Raw genomic sequence first — 25,295 nt, 5'->3', positions numbered from 1 at the left:
CGATCCACAATTTGGTGTGAGTGTGTTCTTTAAATATGATAATTGGTTGCTTTGAGAATGATTTCTCACCAGTGGATTAACTAAAGTTTCCACTGAGTTTATTGAGAAAGTGAACTTTTTCCATTCCACTGCATTATTTTTGTTTGTACTGCATACCAAAGTAGAAGCTAGCGTGACCTCATATACGTATATGATGTTACGCGGGACGCAGTGCCACGAACACGTCGGATACGAAATGCGCATCATTAACAAGTTTAGCAATATGGCGAATAGGATTCGCGTGGTGATGGAGCTTGGTACACTACTGGTATGGAACTGCAATTTTCTCAACAAAAAAAAAATGTATACATATTTTTAGGGGAAGATATAAAACATTACATAATTTAAAAGGATAATAGATTTCCAAAATATTACGAAAAAATATAGGTTTTATAAATATTAAAATATGAAATTAACATTTAAAAAACCTTTTAAATTCACTGAAAAAACCATAAGTTTTACAGACGTTATAGTTAGTTGTAGTTATAGTTAGTTGGACATTTGACTCATATACGACCAGGTAAATTCACCTGTTATAGTTAGTTGAGCTAACTGTAACTCGCGCACCCGCAATGCACTGCTGATGACGTCATATACTATATATATATATATATATATATATATATATATATATATCAAAGCTCCTGCGTTACACCAGTGACTCGCACTCACAGGCGGGTGCTCCTCGTCGTGGGGGTGCACCCACTAAATAAATCACTGCTCCGTTCCGCGCTCAGGACAATACCACTGCCCACACGGTAAAAATGCACTCTCGGGGGGCAGTTTGGGTTAATTTATTAGAACTCCAAACAACACTGCATAACAGACGCGTTTCGGTAATAAACCTTAATCCTTGTTTACCGAAGCGCCATTTTGGTCCAACTTAAAAACACAGGGTATGTAGAAAGCAACATAGGACATGTGAAAATCAAATGAAAATCAGGTCCTGACACGAGCGCCATCTATAAGTGTCAAATTATCCACAATCGTGACAGCTCGCTCGCAATTGCGCCCATGGATGGGCATATCTATATACAAAAATAATTGAAATATATAATTTACAAACCAACATGGAATGAAACACAATCAAGCCCAGGATGGGCATACACATTATGATGCTTAGTAACCTGTGTCTGGCTGTGACCAATACAATAACAAAAGGAAGAGAGAAAAGGATAAAAAGGAAATGAAAAGAAAGAAGGAGAAATCCAGGAGGAGAAAGACTCAAGAGGTTAGGGAAGAATATTTACATATAATACTGTATAATACAGGTAACAATTACAGTATAGACTCCTGGCTAAGGAAAGACCTTAAGTTGTACACTCAGCCGGCCATAAGTCTAACCAAAATCCTTCAGAGCACACCATCTATACATGCTAATCTCCCAAATGTATAGCCAGTTCTTCACTGCTATTCAAACCCAGGTGGTGCTTTGTCTGCATGTCAACAATATATCTTGACTCCAACCTTCGAAGTCTAAGCAGCCTATCTCCCCCTCTAGGGTTGCTTGGAACATGATCCAGCCCAAAGTAACTTAATAGATTCCTGTTGCGTTGATGAACCTTGTCAAAATGACGCGCAACAGGGTAAGTTTCATCGCCCTTCGCAATGGCCCTCATGTGTTCCAGTATTCTCATTTTCATAGGATTGATAGTGCTCCCTACATAGCGCAGCCCACAAGGGCAGGTTAAACAATAAACGCTGTAGGGGGTAGTGCATGTAAGAAAGCTTCTGATCTTTCTGCGTGCTGCTACATGGGGGATTTTGTAACTCAAGACTCTTTTGCTTATTTTGCACGCTTTACATTTTCCGCATGGAAAAAAGCCTTGCATGGGACCAAACGCTGATTTGGATTTTTTAACAAGTGACTCTGTACTAGGTCATTTTTCGAGGATTTCGCCTTTCTAAAGGTTATCAATGGATTAGATGGTAGATCTTGATTGGGAACCTCATCGGTCTGTAATATATGCCAACTCCTTTTCAGGATCTTTTTAAATTGCATGGCATTCTTCGAATATGTTGTGATTAGGCGGAATTTGCCTCCTAGTTTAGTGTCCTGCTCTTCTCTTTGTTTCGTCTTTAGGAGATCTAACCTTTTTAGTTTATTGGCTCTTTGAAATGCACTGTCAAGTATTTCTTCACTGTAGCCACGGTTTCTAAAGCGTTGCATGCTCTTTCTAGCGGCACTTTGGTATTCGTTCTCGTCTGAGCAGTTGCGCTTGATTCTAAGTAATTCCCCATAGGGGATACTTCTGATCAAGTTTGGGGGGTGACAACTGGTGGCTTCAAGCAAAGAATTACCCGCTGTAGGTTTACGGTACAGACGGGTATTCATTTCTCCTGCCTCTATGTAGATGTTAATATCTAGGTAATTCACAGATGTGGTACTCACTTCACCTGAGAATTCCAGATTGATGTCATTTTTGTTCAGGACTTCAATATATTCATGAGCCTTGTCTGGGGGCCCGTTCCATATGATCAAAAGATCATCTATGAAGCGGTACCACCCCACAATGCGATCTGTCCATTCCTTGTTAGGTTCTCCCCAGGCCACCTGCTCCTCCCACCAGCCGACGAATAAATTCGCGTAGCTGGGGGCGAAGCAGATTCCCATGGCTATACCAGCCAGTTGTCTATACAGCTGTTTTTCAAAAAGGAAAATATTGCTAGACAAGCAAAAATCCACGAATTCCAATACCATGGCACTATGTTGGGAATATTTCAATGGCCTTTTGTCAAGAAAATGCTTAGTGGACATCAGACCATCCTTGTGTGCTATGGATGTGTACAGGCTGGTTATATCCAAAACCAGCATGCAGTAACCCTTCTCCCATTTCAAAACAGACAATTTGTCCAATAGGTCCATAGTGTCACGTATATAGGAGTTTAAAGTTTTCACATGTTGAATTAAGAAAAAATCGATATAGATCGATAGGTTCTCTGTTAAACTCCTTTGTGACGCTACAATAGGTCGCCCCGGGGGTGCAGTCTTGTTCTTGTGGACCTTGGGCAGGTGGTAAAATGTAGGGATGGTAGGGTTGAGACGTCTCAGGAATAGATATTCATCCACATCTTCGAGTCCCTTCTGGTGCCATTTGGATGTAAGTGTCTGATAATCTGTCATGCTTTGCTGATACTCCTTGGCTGTGATAGGACAGTAGGTTGCCTTGTCATTGAGTTGACGAAGTGCTTCTTCCCTGTAATTGGACTTAGTCTGGATCAAGATATTCCCGCCTTTATCAGACGGTTTGTAGACAACATTTTCATCATCACATAATTTCATCAGTGCTTGCTTTTGTGTCTGAGTGAAATTGTTGTGCGTGGAATTGTAGTATTGTCCTTTGTTTCTGAATTTCGTTAAATCCTTGACTACCGCATCAGCAAATACATCTATGGCATCAACGGCCATTTGGGGATGGAACTTAGATGCGGGTTTAAAAGTCGTTGACCCTCCGACCTGTTCTACTCCCGTTACATTCAATTGTTGCGTTCTACTCAATGATGTCAGTTGATTCTCCGTTCTTAATTCCTCAAGTGTCATGACCGCAGCAAGGTCTCTCACAGCCAGTGTATCCATTTCGGTTTCCATATTGCCACGGTTAGTCGATCTACCGGTTTGAACTTTAGTTTTGAAAAACTTGTGAAGTTTAAGTTTACGTGTAAACTTGAACAAGTCAATGCGGGTTTGAGTAAATTCCATAGTCCTTTGGGGGCAGAATGTCAATCCCAATTTGAGTACCGACTCCTCCGTAATCGTTAAAGTCTTATCTGTCAGATTGATAATAGTGAGGTTATCTTCCATTATTGCCGTTTCTGATTGAATATTTTCTTGCTTCTTGTTGCAGGCGGCGAGAAGTTGCCTCTTCCTGCTCCCCTGCCCCCTCCTCGTTTTCCTTTTCCCGGGTTTTCTGGGGGTTTGCCTGCCCCTCCTTGTTGTCTGGATTGCCGGATTAGTTTGAACTCCTCGCGAAAAGGACGTCCCGATCTAAGTGCCCCTGCACCTTCCTCTTCTGACGATTCGTTCTCTGTAACCTCTGATTCTGAGGTCAACAATACCTCCGTTGTTCCAGTAGATTTTTGCACCGGACTTTTCTGTTGTTTGTCCCGTAGTTCCTTGCGTGGGGCATCGAATTTTTTTGCACATGTTAATACCCTTCCTTGGGCATAGTCTGCTGCATCCCTATCGAATTTGCTTTGTTTACGTACTTTGATTTTTTCTTCATAAGCTTTCAAACGTTTTTTCATATGTTCTCTATATTCCTCAATCCTTACTTGATCCTCCTCTCCTTTCAGTTCTCCCTCCAATTTCTCAATATCCTTTACCGCCTTGTCGCGGTCGCTCCATGCGAATTTCACCAGGATTCTGAAACTTCCCTCACAAGAGGCAGCAGTGTGTTCTGCCCATTCATCCAGTAATAGTGGGTCTGGTGATTCATAGGCTGGTACGGTGTAAATCCTCAAGCCTCTAGGGACCCTCTTCACCTCGATGTAATTCTGGAGGGAGGTCCCCTCCCACCACTTCCTGATTTCGCGCTCGTACAATCTTTCAAGCGCAATGCATTTGGTGGTTAAATTCGTTTTACTAGGTCCAGCTTGTACTCCTTGGCTAACTTCTCTCTCTCCCTTATTTTTAAATATATTCAGGGCTGCATCCCGGCGCTCCGTTTCACTGAACATAATAATCAGAAGATATTTGCAAAATGCCTACAATGTCGGTGTTCTCGCCCCCCTCGCCTTGTCCAAGTGAAGCCTTCAAAGTAAATGAGGTGCGCCAGCCGGCGCCCTACCGGGATTTTCCGCTGCGTGTAGAGGCTGTCCTGCACTTCACTCCGTGCTCGGCAACCCGGAAATCTTCGTATGCTTCACACCGATCGAGTGAAGCATACGAAGATTTCCGGGTTGCCGAGCACGGATTGAAGTGCAGGACCGCATGACAGTGATGTCATTTGAGATGTCATCAGTGATGTCATCAGTGATGTCATTTGAGATGTCATCAGTGATGTCATTTGAGATGTCATCAGTGATGTCATCAGTGATGTCACTGACCATGTCATGAATGATGTAATATGTGACATCATCAGCAGTGGATTGCGGGTGCGCGATATATAGTTAGTGCAACTAACTATATATGGAATTTCATTGGTTTTATGTCAATAAAATGTCCAGCTAACTAGATATGGTCTCTAAACTATGTTTTTTTCAGTGAATTTTCAAGGTTTTGTAAATGCAAATTCCTAACTATATATGGTCTATAACCTATGGTTTTTTCAGTGAATTTCATTGGTTTTTTAAAAGCTAATATCTATAGCTGTAAAATATATTCTTTATTACGTGACGTATCACGTAGCCACGTGAGACGCCTCATGACGCGTCGCATAACCGTGACGTATCGGCTCTGCAGTGCAAACAAAACCCGTAACGTAAGCGCGCCGGAGCACGCTTACAGATATATATATTTTTTTAACCTTAATTAGACAAAATCCACACGTGCACATATCTTGAGGCCTTGCAAAGGCACATCAAACAAACAGTCCCTACAATTTTGCCAAGTTTGCTGGAAATCTATTCCCTTAATTTTTTTTTACTGTTTCTCTTGGTTTTCCCCTTGTTACGCTTACCGGGACGCTACCCGGTACGTGAACCGGACGCTCCAAAAACACAAGATGGCGGACTCCCGTTACGCTGCCGGTTAGCTGCCCGGTTCGCGTACCGGGAAGCGCCTCTACCGCGAAAAATGGCAAATTTTTAAACATTTTTATTTTTTGCCCCGCGGGGGACTTTAATATCCCCCTCATCAATCCTAGGGGGTCAGGAGGGGTTTACCTTGCCCCCTTTCCTTCATTTCCCCCTTCATTTTTCACCACATCTTGTCTCTCGAACCTACCGAGAGACAAGATGGCGGCCGCTCCGGACTGTTTACAATGTTGACAGCCAATCAGCTTCTCCTCAGACTCCCGTTACGCTGCCGTTTAGCTGCCCGGTTCGCGTACCGGGACGCGCCTCTACGGCGAAAAATCACAAAAAAAAATGTTTTTTTATTTTTTGCCCCGCGGGGCACTTTAATATCCCCCTCATCAATCCTAGGGGGTCAGGAGGGGTCTACCTTGCCCCCTTTCCTTCCATTCCCCCTTCGTTTTTCCCCACATCTTGTCTCTCGATCCTACCGAGAGACAAGATGGCGGTCGCTCCGGACTGTTTAGAATGTTGACAGACACCGGAGAGCCAATCAGCTTCGCTTCGCGAAGTTCCGTGACGCGTCCGGTACGCGAACCGGGGCGCTAACCGGAGCGCTGTCACAGATATATATATTTTTTTAAACGTTAATTTCTCAAAATCCACTGGAGCACATATATATATATATATATTACCTACTGGCGGTCGCCAGTAGGTATATATAGTTAGGATTTTTTCTCTATGGGATTTTTGAAAATTCTATGTCTAATAACTTTGGCGTTTGTGGACGGAATTGGCTGAAATTTTCAGGAAAATGGAACATTTTGTTTCTGAGCAGCCCCTGAAAATTTGGGGGGGTTTTGTCAAGGGGGGGCCGAGAAAAAAGGGGGTCCCAAAACGTGTTTTTAACATTGAGTTTTCCATAGGGCGGTTGGCCTCACTTTTAGCCCGAACGGCTGAATGGATTTGCACGAAACTTGGCAAAATTGTAGGGACTGGTAGCCCGATGTGCCTTTGCTAGGTCTCAATATATGTGCTCCAGTGGATTTTGAGAAATTAACGTTCAAAAAAAGATATATATCTGTAACAGCGGACCGGGCAGCGCTCCAGTTCGCGTACTTTTCGCGTTACGGAGCTTTGTGAAGCGAAGCTGATTGGTTCTCCGGCATCTGTAAACATTCCAAACAGTCCGTAGCGGCCGCCATCTTGTCTCTCGGTAGGATCGAGAGACAAGAGGAGGCCAAAGCGAAGGGGCAAATGACCATAAGGGGGCATAGTAGATCCTCCTTGACCCCCTAGGTTTGATGTGGAGGTTTTAAAAGGGCCCCGCGGGGCAAAAAAAAATAATAATAATATTAATCGAACGGCTGAATGGATTTGCACGAAACTTGGCAAAATTGTAGGGACTGGTAGCCCGATGTGCCTTTGTTAGGTCTCAATATATGTGCTCCAGTGGATTTTGAGAAATTAACGTTCAAAAAAAGATATATATCTGTAACAGCGCTCCGCTTCGCGTACTTTTCGCGTTACGGAGCTTTGCGAAGCTGATTGGTTCTCCGGCGTCTGTAAACATTCCAAACAGTCCGTAGCGGCCGCCATCTTGTCTCTCGGTAGGATCGAGAGACAAGAGGAGGCGAAAGCGAAGGGGCAAATGACCATAAGGGGGCATAGTAGATGCTCCCTGACCCCCTAGGTTTGATGTGGAGGCTTTAAAAGGGCCCCGCAGGGCAAAAATAAAAAAAAATTTGTTTTTTTGCGTGGGGAGCGTCCGGTTCGCGAACCGGGAAACGTTCTGGGGAGCGTACTTTGTTGAAAATTAGTGAAAAAAGTTAGAGTAAAATAATAATTGTGAGTGATCAGATGTAGGGTAGCTCTGAGAAGAGCTTTTGGGTTTATGGTACATTTAGGTACTTATAAGTAGGTACCAATGCACATTTTTAAATTCAGAATGAAAACTCTGTTCCCTTCATCTGAGAAGTGAACTCCATCTCCTCTGTAGATATCTTGCATGTAGTAACGCAAGTTATTGTTGTACAAGGAGCCCATTCCATGGTCTCTCATGTAAGCTGAAACAGATTTGTTTACATGCTTCCTCGACTTCTCAATTTGTGGACAAAATTGGTTCGACCACCTCCATTTCTGTCTTTGGCATATATTTGAATATACCAAGGCAGTCTGAGGAAAAAGTGCCATCAATTGCTCAAAGGTGTCCTTTAAAAGCATTTCCAGACCTACCCCAGTCAAAGTGCCCAAATCATTACCTCCACAGTGCACAATTAACAGGTCAGGTTTTGGCAAATGCATAAAGGTTTTCACCAATGGTATCAATTGGTGACATTTTAATCCTCTGTGGCCAAAACACTTAATTTCCACATCTTGTAAATTGAGGTTAGGTAAATTCCTGTTCTCAGCGTACCTCTGAGCCCAATAGATGTAACTATGTCCAACAATCCAGACAGAAAACATGGTGAGAGAAGGTTCTCCTGCAGTCAGATGAAGTGTGGCAATGAAATGGCAGTTGAAAAAATAAGAGTGTAAAATGAAAAAAACTGTGGAGTTTCTGTGAGGGAAGAGTTTTGATTGGGTGACATGAGAGATATGTGTGAAGAATTACAGCATTTCTGTGCTTTTGATAGCTGCAGACTCTGGTGTGCATACCTTTTGCTCTGCTGAAGACAAATTGGTGTGTTTCTGAGACTGTTTTGAAACTCAAAGTATTTGCTTAGGTGAGAAAAGATTTCTTTAATTTAGATAGAGAATAGTGTGCTTTAAGGAGAAAATTATGAAGAAAGTTGTGTTTTTCAAATGTTGCTTTGTGTCAAGTGTTTTACAAATAGATTTTGTTTCTTTGAGAAATTGTAATTGGAGAAAATGTGAAGTATTAGTACTGACAGGGTTTTTATGTGCATAGGAGCTGTGGAGTGTTTTCAAATTATGACTTGTAAATCGTTTTTGAGGAAAAGGAATGGTTTTAATATTTATGACAAGGACATAATGTTATGTTATGTTATGTTATGTTAAGGAGTGTTTATATAGCGCCTATCACCGCCGGTCTCTAAGCGCTTAACAGAAGAACATAACACACTGATGCCCATAAACCCTCAGCTATTCTACCGCCTAGACTGTAATAAAGGCCTGTCTAAAAAGATGAGTTTTCAATTTCTTTCTGAAAGGTAGAAGCTGTGATTCCTCCTTCAAGGTGGGCGGGAGGGCATTCCACAATTGTGGAAGAAGCACAGACAAGGCCCTCCCTCCTTTGGTTTTTAATTTGAACCGAGGTTGGGACAGATTGGAAATTTTTCCAGAGCGCAAGGGTCTCCCAGGAATATACCTCTTCAAACGTTCTTTAATGTACTCTGGGGCTTTCCCAAAAAGTGCCTTATGGGCCACACAGAGACATTTAAACTGGACTCGGAATTTCACTGGAAGCCAGTGCAGCTTCTGAAGCAGGGGGGTTGCGTGCGAGTTTCTGGGCAAAGAATGAACCAGTCTGGCTGCATCATTCTGTATTACCTGCAGCTTCCTTAGCAGCTTCTGTGGCAGGCCAAGATACAAGGCATTGCCATAGTCAATTCTTGAAATGACTGTGGCAGATACGATTGACTGCAAGGTGGGGGCAGATAGAATAGGGACTAATTTTCGTAATTGCCTCAACACACCAATGCAGGAACCGACGACAGCAGAGACTTGAGGGGCCATTGAGAGATCTGTGTCTATTCTTAGTCCTAGGCTTTTTACCACAGGGCCAGGAGACGGGGTGGTTCCTAATTCTGGAGGCCAATACAGATCGCTCCAGGGGTCCTCTTTGTTACTGATTACCAGCACCTCCGTTTTGTCAGCATTCACCTTCAACAGATTGTTGGTCATCCAGTTGACCGTGAAGCTGAGCAGATTCCTCACGGATTCCTGGGCCTCTTTGGTATCATCCAGCCGAACTAATAGCTGGGTATCATCTGCGTAATTATAGACTTCGCAGTTCATACACATCAGCTCTTCCACCAGTGGTTGTAAATAAATGTTGAAAAGCAGGGGGGATAAAGCCGATCCCTGGGGCACCCCCCAAGTCACCTCACTGATCTCAGACAGTTGGTCTCCAAGCTGCACTCTCTGGGTTCGACCTGACAGGAAAGATTCTAGCCACTTTAGCACCTGGCCTGAGATCCCCAATTTCGCGATACGGTCCAGTAAGATGGTGTGGCTGACCGTATCGAAAGCCGCCGATAAGTCTAGGAGAATCAGGGCACATGGTTGTTTATTATCAGCCCTGACTCTCAGCTCATCAGCGACTGAGGCCATAACTAATTCTGTGCTATGTTGAGGCCGGAATCCAGCCTGCCTGGCATGGAGAAGATGGTGTTCTTCCAGATGGCCGGCTAGGCTACTGAGAACGTGCTTTTCCAAAATCTTACTAAGGAAAGGTAACTGCGAGATGGGCCTATAATTTTTTAAGGCTTTCGTATCCGTACCGGCTTTCTTTAAAAGTGGGGAGACCCTGGCTTCTTTCATCTGGGCAGGCAGATAGCCTGTCTTCAGTGAATTATTCAATAGACTCAGCACCTGAGGCTGGATGCCTGGAAGGGCCATTTTAAAAATTTTTGGGGGACAAGGATCTATGTTTGAGCCTGACTTGATCTGTCCAACTAATTCTACTAAGCCTTTATCATCAATAGGAGGGAAACTATTCAAAGCCTTAGAGGGCGCCAGGGCATTTAGGCTGGGCGGCATGGTTATGGCTGGCCGTGTGTTGATATCAGCAATGATATCCTGTACCTTCCGCAAAAAGAAGGTTTGAAAGGAATCACAGTCTGGTTGATCAGCCACAGAAATGTTCCCTTGCCGTTGTGTGAGTTCCCTTAATATTGTAAAGGTCTCACGCTGTATATTGTATGCTTCTTCATAAGGCAATTGAGTGTCTCTGATGTTATTTTTTCCATTTTAATGTAAGACCTTTCCCTGTGGAGCAAATTGCTTGTAAATATGGTCCCACCTGTGCATGGCAAATTTAGATTTTGAATGTTTGCGTTACATAGCCATGTTAAAAGTGACCCAAGCATGCTGCAAAGGCAATCAAAAAACGCTTTCATGTGTCTTAAGGACATTTTAAGTCATTTCCCCATGTGGAGTGTTTTTAAATTATGACTTGAAAATCGTTTTTGGGGAAAAGGAATGCTTTTAAAATTTATGACAAGGACATAATGGTGTATGCTTCTTTATAAGGCATTTCAGTGTCTCTGATGTTATTTTTCCAATATTAAATTAAAAGACCTTTCCCCGTGGAGCAAATTCCTTGTAAATATGCTCCCACCTGTGCATGGTAAATTTAAATTTTGACTGTTTGAGTTACATAGCCATGTTAAAAGTGACCCAAAAAAGTTGCAAAGGCTTTAAAAAAACACTTTCATGTGTCTTGAGGACATTTTAAGTCATTTCCCCGTGGGCAGTGTTTTCAAATTATGAGTTGAAAATCGTTTTTGAGGTAAAGGAATGTTTTTAAAATTTATGTGCGCCATATGCCTCCAAATTTCTTTTTCAGGGGTGCAGCAGGGTGTTCTTGAGAGACCCCTGCACCCTCGAAAAAACTTCCAAATTTGCGATGAGCTAATTGCTAATAGCAAATTGCACCTTCATTCCTATGGGTCTCCTGCTCCATGGAAATGAATGGGTAATTTGCAATTAGCAATTTGCTCATCGCAAATTAGGAATGGTAAAGAATCGCTATTTATTCCTTAAAGTTCGCTATTTAGGAAATGCAAAAAACTTTGATGATACATATGGCGGTTCATCTCTAACAAGATAAGAAGCTTAGGGATAGATTTATGATGACTGGCGCATCACCAGGGATGTGCCAGTCATCCTGCGTCGCTGTTCCGACATCCATGGTGTGCTGCATTTACAATGCGGCGCACCATGGGGCAAAAACAGCACAGATGCGTGACGCATCTGTGCCGTAAAGGTGGCGCATTGCTGGAGTTGTATCGCAAGTGTGATGAAGCTCCAGCAAGGCTCAGGGGTGCCCCTGTCGTAGGGTTTCTGTTCTCACACAGAACTAAGCACAGAGGATTGGAACCTCGGCGAATTAGGGTGCCCCAAAACTGACCTTAGTACCCAAAAACCCCTTAACAAGCTAGCTACAGTGTCACATTGGATATAACAAACTCCCAATCTTTAGACAATTCAGAACATGAACTTACAGTACCTCAGGATACGTGGAACTCATGAACACTCGGTCGTTATATATTCATTACAAACGAGAACATGGAGTTAAGAAGAACACATGTGCATTTGAAATGTTTATTTACTAATGCCGTCTTCTCAGGCGTAGTATCTTAGATAATACAAGTACACATATTATCAGTAGCAAAATTACCAGCATAGTTACTAGTACATAAAAAGCGAATGGTGACAGTATGTTAACATGCTGTAAATGAATAAGAGTTAGCAACACTTATATTTCACCCTCCCTAATACACATATTATATTATTTGTTAAGAAGGTCTCTTTGGGTTGGTTTAGGGCGGGCCCATACCTTAGTGTCCTAGATTTGAAGGAATCACATCAGCATACACCAGCTCTCTCTTCATGTGAACCGCATCAAGTGTTGTGTATGTGTGTTCGGCAAAGCAATATAAAACGCGCCTCATGCCCAGAATTGGCAGAAGCTGCACTTATGTTATGAATATGAAGTCGTGGAGATCAGACCTCATAATAATTCTGTATCGTGTTGTTCTTGAAACTTCAGCACTCGCTGTACAGATATAGTTTAACAAGCAAAGCAGATAGTAGAGCAATAACATATTATTCTCATGTAAACCACGATGAACTACTAGGTTGAAAGCTAAAGCAACAACTAAGTGTCGTGTGCAGAAGTTGGAAAAAAGGAAAAATGGCGTTTAAACCGGTAATGAGGCCATGCTAACTTAACACGGTGTAAAGATATCCAGGATCTACATGACACCCCCCCATGATCTGGAAACGAACTGAATAAGATAATAGAAGTGCCATCTCATGAGAGCAGATTGCAACTTTATATGTGCACGGTCCACAAGGTAAAACATTAAAAACTAGCAAAATTTAATGCTAAAAAAAAATAAAACAGCCAACTACTTTATCGAGGCTTAAGCCAATAGGCAAGCTAAATAATAAAAACTTGACAAATAAGTCAATGAATTGTCAATGAAATGCTAGTACTCAGCATATCAAACATGAAAAAGGTCTATGACATAACTGTGTATGCAAAATAAGCTGCAACAGCCTCCAATAGGAAGTCACCGTCTTCATCCGAAAACAGTTCAGCCATCCAACTTAAAAGCGGAAAAGAACATACGTGCTCTCCCAGCACCGGATCCTCTATCACCATCAGAGGACAGCTAGGTGGGTTTTCAAGAAAGCTCTGTTCCAAGAAAGACTGTGTTGCCGCCAGTAAATTCCAGGGACCAATTAGTCCATGCATCAATGCCACAGCCATAATCCTTTCGCCAGGACAAACCAACTCGTGAGTAATGATAGGACTCATCAGCTGATTAAAGTCGACGTCAGGAGAAACCGGTCCGCAGAGACACAAATCAATGGCCCAATCGAAATCACAGGTCAGGCAGTGAAATACAGGCTGGACACAGGTGAAGTAGGAGAATCGAAAAGATAATCCATATGCCGTGCTTAATATCGCCAACGGCATTGTGCCATAATATTCAAGCATGCGATTGCGGAACAGCGTCAGCAGCTTCAGGGCGGGACCTTGCACAGGAAGGACATCCATATTTAAAAATGTAAGAAAGCACAAGAGCGTCCGCTGCTAATGCAAGTAAAACTGGGAATCCACCAAACAAAGTGGAAAAAATAGAATGAAAGAAAGCAGGGATGACTCCAAAGATTTTCTCAAATGAAGTCACGAGACCACTGCTAACAACTTAAAAAAAATGTGCCAGGTCCTTTGTGGAGGACGCGTTAAAGATAGTCCGAACCATCTCGCTGAAATGCAAAGGCGAATCAGTATTTAAAAGGGCCTGCACCTCTGTACGGGTGTTCGCTATGTGAAGCACGAAAGTTTCACGGGCCAAATTCAAGGCCACCTCTCTCTGAGACAAAAGAGTCCTTATTCTTGCCATGCCGTTGAAATCTGCACCCAAGGTTGGTATTTGTGGCCAGATTGAAAACTCCCTATGTTCATGTGTGGGAGGAAATAGAACATTTCTGCAGCAAATAACCCGTTCACTTACTGTTACGATAAAAGGAATACTTGTAATTAACCCACAACAATCTTCATTATTGAGCATCAAATAACTACCATTTTCCAACAACTTGAACGTGGGGATGATAGCAGGAACTGGCGTGCCTTGCAACACGCAAGCCATATTTGGTCGGTCTTTGTTGTATGAACCGTGTAACTGTATGTGCCTACACATTAGTGAATGATCTGGCGTCTCAGTGCATTCCTCTACATTCAGATAAACTTCTTGGTCATCTTTGAAACATCTGTATGTGTATGGAAGCGACCAGACCTCATGAAGAAAACCACTACCTAAAGGTTCATAACGACCTATTGGTACATATTTCATACAATTTGAAAACTTATATAAAGCAAAAGGCAGCGTTATTAAACCGTGGATAAGGCACGTTGCAGCATTGGCCTCTGCCAGTGAAAAAGGCAAAGATTCTAACCTTTCAATATGTAACATAGAAAAGGAAGCATCACGCATTGACAGCAAGCGTTGTTTGTTAGTCAAATTGAATGGGGCAAATAAAGAAGAAACGTTCATGTATCCCCAGGGAACTTTACCATTTTTCAGAGTTTGAAGGGTCCAAGCAAATTGCAAGAATCTGAACTACGTTGCCAAAGCAGCCAACCTTTTGGATTTATACTGGAAATGTTAAAGGAAGAATTACGGAGTAGGGCCTGTAAATCACTAATGGACAACCGAGTAAAATTACTCCAACCATCATATTCCTCTATCTCCGGGATAGTAGGGGTGTTTAATTTTTTAGAAGTAGCCAATCCAAAGCATGTGGTCTGGGAAATTGTTTCATTCAGAAACAACATATGATTCGGGATGAGACATGCACGGTGCAAACCCTCAGTGCCTTGTACCTGCCAGGTTTGTGAACCCCAAACTGATGTAGATCCTGGATATCTTTACACCGTGTTAAGTTAGCATGGGCTCATTACCGGTTTAAACGCCATTTTTCCTTTTTTGCAACTTCTGCACACGACACTTAGTTGTTGCTTTAGCTTTCAGCCTACATGCGTCAAGACCTATGCCTGCTTCAACCAGGCGCAGGGTTTTGACGCAGCTTTGTCCTATCTGATTGTAAATTCGGCACACCATGGGTGGCAGAGCAGCGGTGCACGTTAACTGGTGCATCCCTGGGGATGTGCTAGTTAACATCAATCTGCCCCTTTACATTTAAGTATGTGCAGGGGACACAGAGTCGGTGAGGCTTATCCAAGGTTAAGAAGAGATGAGTCCTGTTCACTGAAAAATTGGACATAGGCTTCACCTCCTCAGCATCGCTGGACATGGCTAAATAATAGCTGCAAAATGTTACTCTTGTTAAACAATTTTACTATTATAATCTCTGAGATTTGTCTCTTACTCTGCAACATCTCATTGTTGTTATCTTTCTTTAAAGATAAAGACAACATCAACATGAGCGACAATCAGCAATCAGTTGATTTCGACCTCATCATTGAACTCGTAATTAAAACATCAGTGGATGTTGATCCCTTGGATGATTTAAATCCTGAGGATGAAGAAGAACGTGATGAGGATGCAGATTTGTCAGAATTGTATGACATAGGATGGGAAGCTGACGTGCTTGAGCCTATGGAACTATAAACATTTATTTAAAAAATGTATAACAAATAAAAAGTAAAAATGTAAACGGTTTAATTTAAAAATAAAGACACCTTCAAAAACAGGTTATGTGTAGTGTCTTCAATAAAATATTAAAATATGCTCATAAAATTAGATCAGATTCACATATAAAACAGCACAGGTAAAATTAATATAAATTCCATTTCTTTTCTGCTATTTCTGTATTCTAAATTTGCCAAGCACTAACAAATCTTCTATGTAAAAATGTTAAGTAGTGTGTTAAGTTTTTGATGACTGTTATTGATTTACTGTTGGGTAATAGTGGTTAATAACATTTTTTATTATATTTTACCACAGATTCAACTGCAGATCATTTGAAGATTTCAGCATGCCAACCAAAGAAAGACTGAGAAAGGCTGCAAAACGTCAAAGACAGCAGGTCAATGAAAAAAAGCAGCAGTCCTCTAACAAAAATATTTGTCAAGTCACCAAGAAAGCACCGGGTAAGAGTACAAAAACATTCATAAGAAATATCTGTAGTAAAAAAAATATTACTACAGAAAATGTTTCAGTCCAGAAAAGGAGAAGCAATTCAAACGGAAAGGAAAGGCCAATGAAAAATGTTACTGCTAGAGCAAGAGATAACTCTGTGCATGATAGTAGAAGGAAACAACAGTTTAGGGACATTCGTAAACGAATGTTCCGCAACAGGATAATTGGCAATTTGTTAAAAAATATTAAGAAAGGTGAACAGAAAGTGTTTTTTTATAAGAGAAAAAAAATAGTTGAGAAAGTCATTGATCAGGCATTTGAAATTAAACGTAAGTTATTTATTTTGATAATCAATAGAATTAGGAAGCTAAACAAGGCAATTTATGATTTCAAAAGAAATAGTAGATGGAAGAGAATAGTTAATCGTAGTAATTTTTGTGAAGTTTTTTCTGGAGAATGGATGCATAGTTCAAGCTCTGAGGCATTTTTTAATGAGGAGAGTTATTTCCAGGATAATGATTTGGTGCATGCAGTTGACACCAGTGGTCGAGCTTATGAAGTGAAAGTTGGTTGTCCAGTTGAAAAAGAAAAACTTGTGACAACAGAGATAGAAGAGGTGTTAGGTAATGAGGTTTTAGGAAGACGTCCTAAGGGTCCTGTGTACACCTGGAAGTGTAGTAGTATTTGCAGTGTACGACAGGATTCCATCAATTTGCTTTGTGATTTTATACGGTCATTTAATAAGAAAAGTTTGAAGCAGAAAATGAAGTTGTTGCAAGAATTAGATCCTTGCAGAGTGAGAGAAGTGACAGGTTTGCATGGGCATTCAGTGGCTTGTCTTTCCAGGAGAGTATGCCAGAGTGTTTTTCATCATTTCAGGATGCTAGCAGTGCATCATAATAAAGTGAGGAAATTACTTAGAATGTTGTATTATGCTAAGAGTCCAGCAATTATGCTTAAACAATTATGCGCTGCTCTTTTGCATGGTTCTGAAATAGATGTGAAGAATATATGTGAAGAAATTGAGTTTTGTTACTTTGGAAGTAAAGAGGAGAATGTTGAAATTGACCAAGAAGAAGAGAGTAATGTGGAAGATAGTGTACAGGTTTCCAGTACAGATAATTTCCAGAGGGAAATTGCAACGTTTGAGGTGAAATCAAGTGAGAGGCCAAATTTCACTTGTGTGTGTTGTCGACGCACTTATTATAAGAATCAGACTAAGTTAGTGGATTTATATGCAAAAAGTGAAAGGGAAAATAATAGTGAATGGAAGGATTTTACAACATACTTGATGGTAGAAAATTGTTTTGATTTGGGATTGGATCAACGTGTGTGTACTTAATGTTGTAACAAATTAAATCAAAACCAGATGCCTGCTAGAGCAGTTCATAATATTCTGGAATTGGTTGAGATTCCTTCTGAATTGAAGGATTTAAATACTTATGAATCTATTTTGATTCAAAGTATCCATCCCTTTCAGGCTATTGTAAGAATGGAGCCAAAGACAGGGAAATTGCCTCCATCAGATTTACAGAGAGGATTAAAGGGAAGAGTTGTTTATTTGCCTCTAGATTTGAAGAAAAACATTAACACAATTGGAGTAGAAAAAGTGGAAGAGGAACCTCTGGTTATCTTAGTTAATGGGGTTCCGACAAAGAATAAGAAAATATGGCAAGATTTAGTGGATGTTAGGAAAGTCAAAAAGGCAACATTGTATTTGAAAAAAAATAATAAATACTATAAAAATGTATATGTTGCAGAAGAGGAAGTAAGTGAGGAAGAGGATAGCGATTTGTGTGCTGGTCAAATTGAGAAAGTAGAACCCTGTACTAGTGAAGAAATATATGAACATTATAGTGTTCATCCTTTGCATTCCAAGGAAGTCATGGGGAATGCTATTGAGTTGTTTCAAATGAAACAAGCCAAAGGGAGTCCCATTAGTGTTTGGGAGGAAAGTTTGGAAGCTCGGTGTTTCCCACAGCTTTTTCCAACAGGTCAGGGAGGAAGATATGATGAGCGACCTCATCAAATTTCTGCTTCTGAATACCGGACTTTGCGATTGTATGCAGGAGATGCTAGGTTTCGACAATGCATTCCCTATTTGTTTCATCTCCTGTTTGAAAGCGATCTGTCTGGACTGTCATATGCAGTGAACCACATCTTGAAAAGTGGTATACACATGCAAAACATCTCGGCAAGTGACTTTATGGATAAAGTCAATGTCCAAGACAGTATTTTGGATTCTCACCTGATTAATCTCATGGCGTGTCAGCGTGGTACTAATGAGTACTGGTACCGTCGTCATGGTGATTTAAAATGTATGCTGAGGAACTTAGGAACTCCCACATGGTTCCTCACTCTGAGCTGTGCCGAGTATGGCTGGGAAGACTTACTTGAATTTCTACGAGAGGCAAATGCAAACATCGAAAACATCGAATTCAAGACACCCGGAGAACTGTGCTCTTTGGATCCAGTCAATGTATGCAGGTACTTCAATCATAGATTTGAAGCTATGATGTCTTTCATCATGAATAAGAAGAATCCACCTCTTGGAGAGGTGTTGGATTTCTTCTGGAGAAAGGAGTACCAAGCAAGAGGTGCTCCTCATATACATATGCTGCTGTGGATCAAGGATGCACCTAAATTTGGAACGGATCCAGAAGAGTCAGTGATGAGTTTCATACAACAGTATTCTACGTGTGCTGTTCCAAACGCAAAGGAGAAGAAAAGCCTAAGAGGAAAAGTTCTACGTTTCCAAAGCCATCGATGTGGAAAGTACTGTCGTCGTAAATTCCGAAACAAGGACAAGTTCTACACCAAATGTCGTTTCGGCTTTCCACGACCGGTGATTTCTAAAGGAAGAGTAAACAGTTTGATGTCTTCGCTGCGACATAATGTGATGAAGAAATCACCTAAAAACACATACAATTTGAAGAGGAACGAAGAGTCCAAGTACATCAACGACTACAACCCGGTGATTTTGTCCATGTGGAATGCTAACATGGATATACAGTTTGTGGCTGATAACTGTATGGCTGTGGCTCGGTATGTGACATCTTACATCACCAAAAAAGAGAAGACAGAATTGAAGGATATGTGGGAGGACATTTCCCATGAAAAGAGCCTCAGCAAGAAGTTGTACAGTTTCAGTCTGAAGATGTTGTCGCATCGAGAAATCGGAGCTTACGAATGCTCTGACCGGTTGTCTTCAGCAAGTCTCTATGCCAAGTCCAGGAGTATCGTTTGGGCGAGTCTTGGTCTTGCTGCAACGCGTAATCGAGTTCTGAAACCTGTGCGGGAAATTGAGTATTTGGCGGAAAAGGAGCCAAACAGTACCGACATTTTGAAGACCAACATGTTGGATACATATTATCCAAATCGAAGCAAACACCTCGACAATGTTTGTCTGTATGAGGTTCTTCAAAATTACATATTCAAGAGGAACATCAAAGAAGATACTGAGAAAGGAGTGTATGCTGTAATAGGAAGTGAGGGATGTCTGGTCAAGCAAAGAAAATGCCACTTGGTAAACCATCGAAAATTGAGTGGCGAATCTTCTGAAAAAAAGGAGTTTTTCTATTTAGCACTTTTGCAACTTTTCAAGCCTTGGCGTGCAGAAGAGGAACTGCTTGGAGATTTCCTCTGTTACGAAGACTCTTTCAATGCTGCCAAGGAGACCATAGAATGTCCTGCTTTTCCCAAATATGTAGAAATGTTGAATGCGGAAATTGAGCAGGAAGCAACGATTGCAGCCGAGATTGCCAGAGACAGTTCTCAGGACAATCAGAGTTCTGCTTCATTGAGTCAGGATCCACTAGGAGGACCTGTTATCGAAAATGAAGCTGCAACTGCTATGAATGAAGTGGAAAGAGCCATGGCACATGCTCAGGAGGATGCGGTTAACTTAGAAGAGTTGGAAAGACAACTCAACGTTGAGCAGAGGAAAATATATGACGAAGTTACCATGCAAATTGATCATGGATTAAGTCATGACAAGAAAGAGTGTTCATGTACGTCGTTGAAGCCTGTCCGACTGTACGTGAGTGGAGAAGCGGGAACTGGAAAAAGTTTCCTTATTAAAGCAATTTCATGCTATTTGCAGGAAAGGACAGAGTCATCGCTGTCTTGTGTTGTCACCGCTCCAACTGGACTGGCAGCACATAACATTAAAGGGATTACTTTACATCGTTTACTGATGCTGCCAGTGGAGCATGACAACACATTACAATATCACAAGCTATCTGGAGATGCTTGTTTTGAAGTTTCAAGAATCTTGAGGAAAATGAAACTTCTTATCATTGACGAAGTAAGCATGGTTTCCAATGTCATGCTTGCGTTTGTGCATTTGAGAATGCAAGAAGTTCTCAAAATAGAGTATGATGTGTTATTTGGTGGCAAACACATCATTGTTTTCGGAGATCTTCTGCAGCTGACACCAGTGAAAGGGCAACCTGTGTTCAAAATGCTCACGCATGAAGATACCAGGAAGTGCCTAGGGAGCATTGGCAACGTCAATATATGGTTAAACTTCAATTATGCTGAACTGCATGAAAATATGCGTCAGGCGAAGGATGAAGTTTACAAGAGTATTCTACAAGATGTTAGAATTGGAAAAGTGACCGAGCATGGGAAAGAAGCTTTACATGCACGATTACTATCAAATTTATATCCAGAACAAGATGTTGTGCCTGAGAATATTTTTCAGAAAATTACTGAGAAGAAATCTGGAATATGTTTGATGCCAACTCTTGCAGAATGTGCCAAATTCAACAACAAAATGTTGCATTTGGAAAAGCAGGAGATTGTGAAACTAGAAGCTATTGACAGAGTAGAGCATATGGGATCAACAATTATTTTGTCTGAGAATTTGAAATCAAAATTGGATTCATTAGAGAAGACTATATCTAAAACTGCAGGTTTTGAAAAGACTCTGAATGTGTGCTTGAACTGCCGTATAATTTTAAGAAGGAATTTACATGTTGAAAGAGGTCTGGTAAATGGATCAATGGGTAATGTTGTTGATTTTGTGAAATACAGAAATAGAGATGGAATTGAATTTTTAAAAATTAAATTTGATGGCATTGAGGAAGTACAGCTAATTGGTCGTTGCTCTGCTAGATTTTTGCTTGTAAAAGACTTATATGTTCGCCGTAAGTAGTTTCCTGTTTGCTTGGCATATGCGGTGACAATCCATAAATCGCAAGGTTTAAGTGTAGACAGTGCATTGGTGAATATTGGCAGTTCTGTGTTCAAGGAGGGTATGGCATAAGTGGCATTGTCACGAGTTAGAACTTTATCGGGATTGTACTTGATTGAGTGTGATGTCACAAACATTTGTGCGGATCTAGATTGTGTTAAGGAATACAATAGGTTAAGAAGAGAGTATGCGCCACATTTGCCTCAATATCCTTTGTTTGAGAAACGTGTGGTAGGCCGGAAACGAAGAAATGTGACAAATACTAGGGAGGTTGCAGCAAAAAGACGAAAAGTCGATGAACCTGAAATTATAAGCAGAAACAAAAAGGATTCTGTTGAAGATGTTGTTGGTTTTCAATTTGAAAACAGTGCTGGTGTCAACTGCTATGCTAATGTAGTGGTTAATGTTTTGTTTTCTCTAGAAAATGTAAAAGAAGAGATTGTGGTCAATTCTGATCAAAGATTTTGCAGTTTGTTAAATTCTGTGTTAGAGAAATGTAGCACAGATAGAACAAAAATAGAAAGTGTGTCTGAAAATCGAAATCTGTTAGACAGATGTTCAGGCCAAACACAATTCTCTCAAAATATTCAGCAAGATTGTCAGGAGTTTTTAATGTATATACTTGATGTATTGCATGCTGAAGGTGTAGATGTAGATCACCTGTTTGGGCTTTCTTATCAATGGCAGCATGACTGCGAGAACTGTAGGGTATCAAGTAGTACTAGTGTAGACTCAGAAAGATTTATATATTTAACTTTGCCAGACAGTAAATCAGTCTCTTTTAATAAACTAGTAAAAGCAGCTGATCACAACATGGAGTGTAGCCAATGTAAATCTGAAATGATGTCCACATTATTTATACGAACATATGGCCAGTATGTTATTTTAATGTTCCAACGATGTAGGCCTGATGGAACAAAATTGACAACTTTAATTAAAAATTTTGTGGCTTCACAGTTGTCAATATCAGGAAGGACTTTTGTAACTGCAGCAATTATATATCATGACGGTCCTTCAATAACATCAGGACATTACACAGCTTATTTAAAGTCTAGAAACGGCTGGTCATTCTGCAATGATTCTGTTTTAATTTTCAAAAAAAAATTGCCGTATGACCTTAAAAACTCTTACCTGGTGTTTTTAAAACCAAAATTTTAGGGAAAGAATCTCGGGATGTGCTCTGAGGAATTTCAAGAAGTTCTAATGGCTCCTACACGATTTGGCCTTGAGGATAAGTGTAGTACAGAGACATAACTTCTTACCATAACACTGGACGTCATGTTGAAATAACTGCACTTTGAATGAATTCAGAAAAACTGTTTCTTTTTATAAGCAAATTCAAGCAGCCAATCAAAACATGGAGTAGAGGGAATGTAAGTCTGCAATGCTGTCTACTGTTTTATATTGCTTTGTGATTAAAAGTGATGTAGAGAATTTAATAATTGTAGTAGTCATAGAGATAGTGTAAGTCTGCTTCATAGTAAGCAGTATCAGTGTCATAGGAAATGTAGAACATGAGTGAGCAAGAAAGGTAAGATATTAGTAATCCAGGATTGTGAAAATGATCTTCAACATTTTAATTCTGAAAGTTGCGGAAATACAACATGACGGGATTGGCTTACAAGAATTCCAAGAGTTATAAATGGCTCTGACACGATTTGGCCTTGTGGAAACGTGTGGTAGAGAGCGAGAAGTCATTTATTGTATGTAACATGTTTTTGAAAACGATGGAGGTTTTCTTTCAGAAAGTGGCGGGTTGAAAGTAATAACAGCACAACAGAGTGTAAGCTGTTCATAGGACATCCTTCGCCGTCATGGAAAGTAAGTTAACTTTAAGGAGTTCTGAATTCTGATTTGTTATGTTGTATGGGTTTTTTAAACACAATCATTTTGATTGTGTTTTTTTTCCCCGCTGTTATATGATGAATACCTTCAAGTCACTGTTTTTAGTGAAATTTGATACATTCTGAGAACAGCAAAAATAAACCATTTAACAGGTATAATTAATTCTGTTCTGTTTGCATTTATGATGTACATGTAGAACTGTGTAGGAGGCATGGAGAAGGTGAGGCTTCTGTAAGTGTCAAAGTTGTTGCATACAGTGCTCATATTCTACGTAGTCTTTCATATGATAGACTACATTTCCACAATGAGATACCTAAGCAAAGGAAACACAGGTGATATGATTGTGGAATGAGGAAAAAAAATTGCACGTTTTTCAATTATATTACCTGTGTTTCTTAACATTACACATCACATTGTGTAGATGAGGTTTAGGCCTGTTCCTGGAGACAGAGGAGGTCTAACATTTGTCCAAGAGTGCAGTCGACATGACACACTTGGTTGGTAGGCCTGCACATGTATTTTCTTCTCTGTATTCTTCAACAAACCTAAATTTCATCTGCAACTCTGAGTAGGACTTACCTGAAACAAATCTGTGAATAGGTTACACCTTATCAGCATCTTGAAACAATGATTTAAAATGTTAGGCTGAGATTTATGATGACCGTGTGCCTCATTTGCTCCGCTGTGGGTCACTTTTGTGTAAAACATGCACCATGTTGCAAGATAGGTTTCAGTTCATCTCCAGCAAGATACCATCACTTTGAAATGTATATAATTAGCACTGTGTAGGGGACATGCAGAAGCTGAAGCTTTTCTAAGTGTCAAAATTGTTGTATACACTGCTCAACTTCTGTGTACTGTTTGATATGCTAGACTCCATCTGCACTATGAGATACCCAAGCAAAGGCAACACAGGTGATGTGATTGTGAAATGAGGAAAATAAACTCCACATTTTTCAATTACATCATCTGTGTTTCCTAAGTTTACGAATGACATTGTGCAGATGAAGTTTAGGTCTGTCCACGGACACAGAAGAGGTCTAGCCTTTGTTCAAGAGTGAAGTGGACATGACTTACTTCATTAGTAGGCGTTCACATGTATTATCTCCTCTGTATTCTTCAATAAGTGTAAATTTGATCTGCAACCCTGAGTAGGCCTCACCTTAAACAAACCTCTGGATAGGCCACACCTTATTGTCATCCTGAATCAATTATTTAACATGTTAGGGACAGATTTATGATAGGTGTATGCCTCTTTTGCGCCACTGTGCGTCACTTTTGTGACGCAGTCGCGGTTGAAAAGATTTGCTATGAGGGGACAAAATTATAAAATGATGAATCTAGGCAGATGTGTCATGCTGTAAAAAAACAATGCCACACGAAACCGATGCAGCAGTCCTGCAAAAGATGCACAATGTTGCAAGATAGGACTCACTTCATCTGCATCAAGATACTATTAGTTTAAAATGTATATTTTTAGGACTGTGTAGGGGCATGGAGAAGCAGAGGCTTCTGTAAGTGTCAAAGTTCTTGAAAAACTATTTGTCCTTCAATCTTTTCCCTTGTTTTTTCTAATTTATTAAAAACATGTTTTAATATTTTTCAAATGTTTGTTCTCTCTTTCACAGATTTTTTAGTATAAAAAGAACAAATGACTAACTTAACGACAATTATAAGGTAAATGTTTTGTACTCTTTTTGTTATATTTCTATCACATTTAACTTCTATTACTTCCACTGCTTCATTTCTTTAAGAATCACTTTCCTGCCTTTGCTACTTCCCTCATTCCTTTCTCTATTACTTAATTACTCTACTCCTTCACTATTTTTCTTAGTCCCTCTCTTCTCATACTTCTTCACTCTTGGTCACTCACTCTGTCTCTATTACTTTCACTGTTTCTGACTGATCTACATTTTTTTTTTAAAAAGAACAGTAAGTATAAGGGAAGGAAACAGACAGTTATGTTAAAAGAAAGACAGCTATAGGGAGTAAACTAGGGATACTGTTACCCGCAATCCTCTGCTGATGATGTCACTGACCATGTCATGAATGATGTAATATGTGACATCATCAGCAGTGGATTACGGGTAATAGTATCTCTAGTTTACTCCCCTATAGCTGTCTTTCTTTTAACATAACTGTCTGTTTCCTTCCCTTATACTTACTGTTCTTTTTTTTTTTTTTTAATTTTTGGGTTCGCTCCCGGTTCGCGTACCGGCGAGCGAACTGGGAAGCGA

The sequence above is a fragment of the Lissotriton helveticus genome, chromosome 6, assembly GCF_964261635.1.
Source record: "Lissotriton helveticus chromosome 6, aLisHel1.1, whole genome shotgun sequence".
Lineage (NCBI taxonomy): Eukaryota > Metazoa > Chordata > Amphibia > Caudata > Salamandridae > Lissotriton > Lissotriton helveticus.
The sequence above is the reverse complement of the archived record's forward strand: the minus strand, read 5'-3'. Positions refer to the sequence as shown.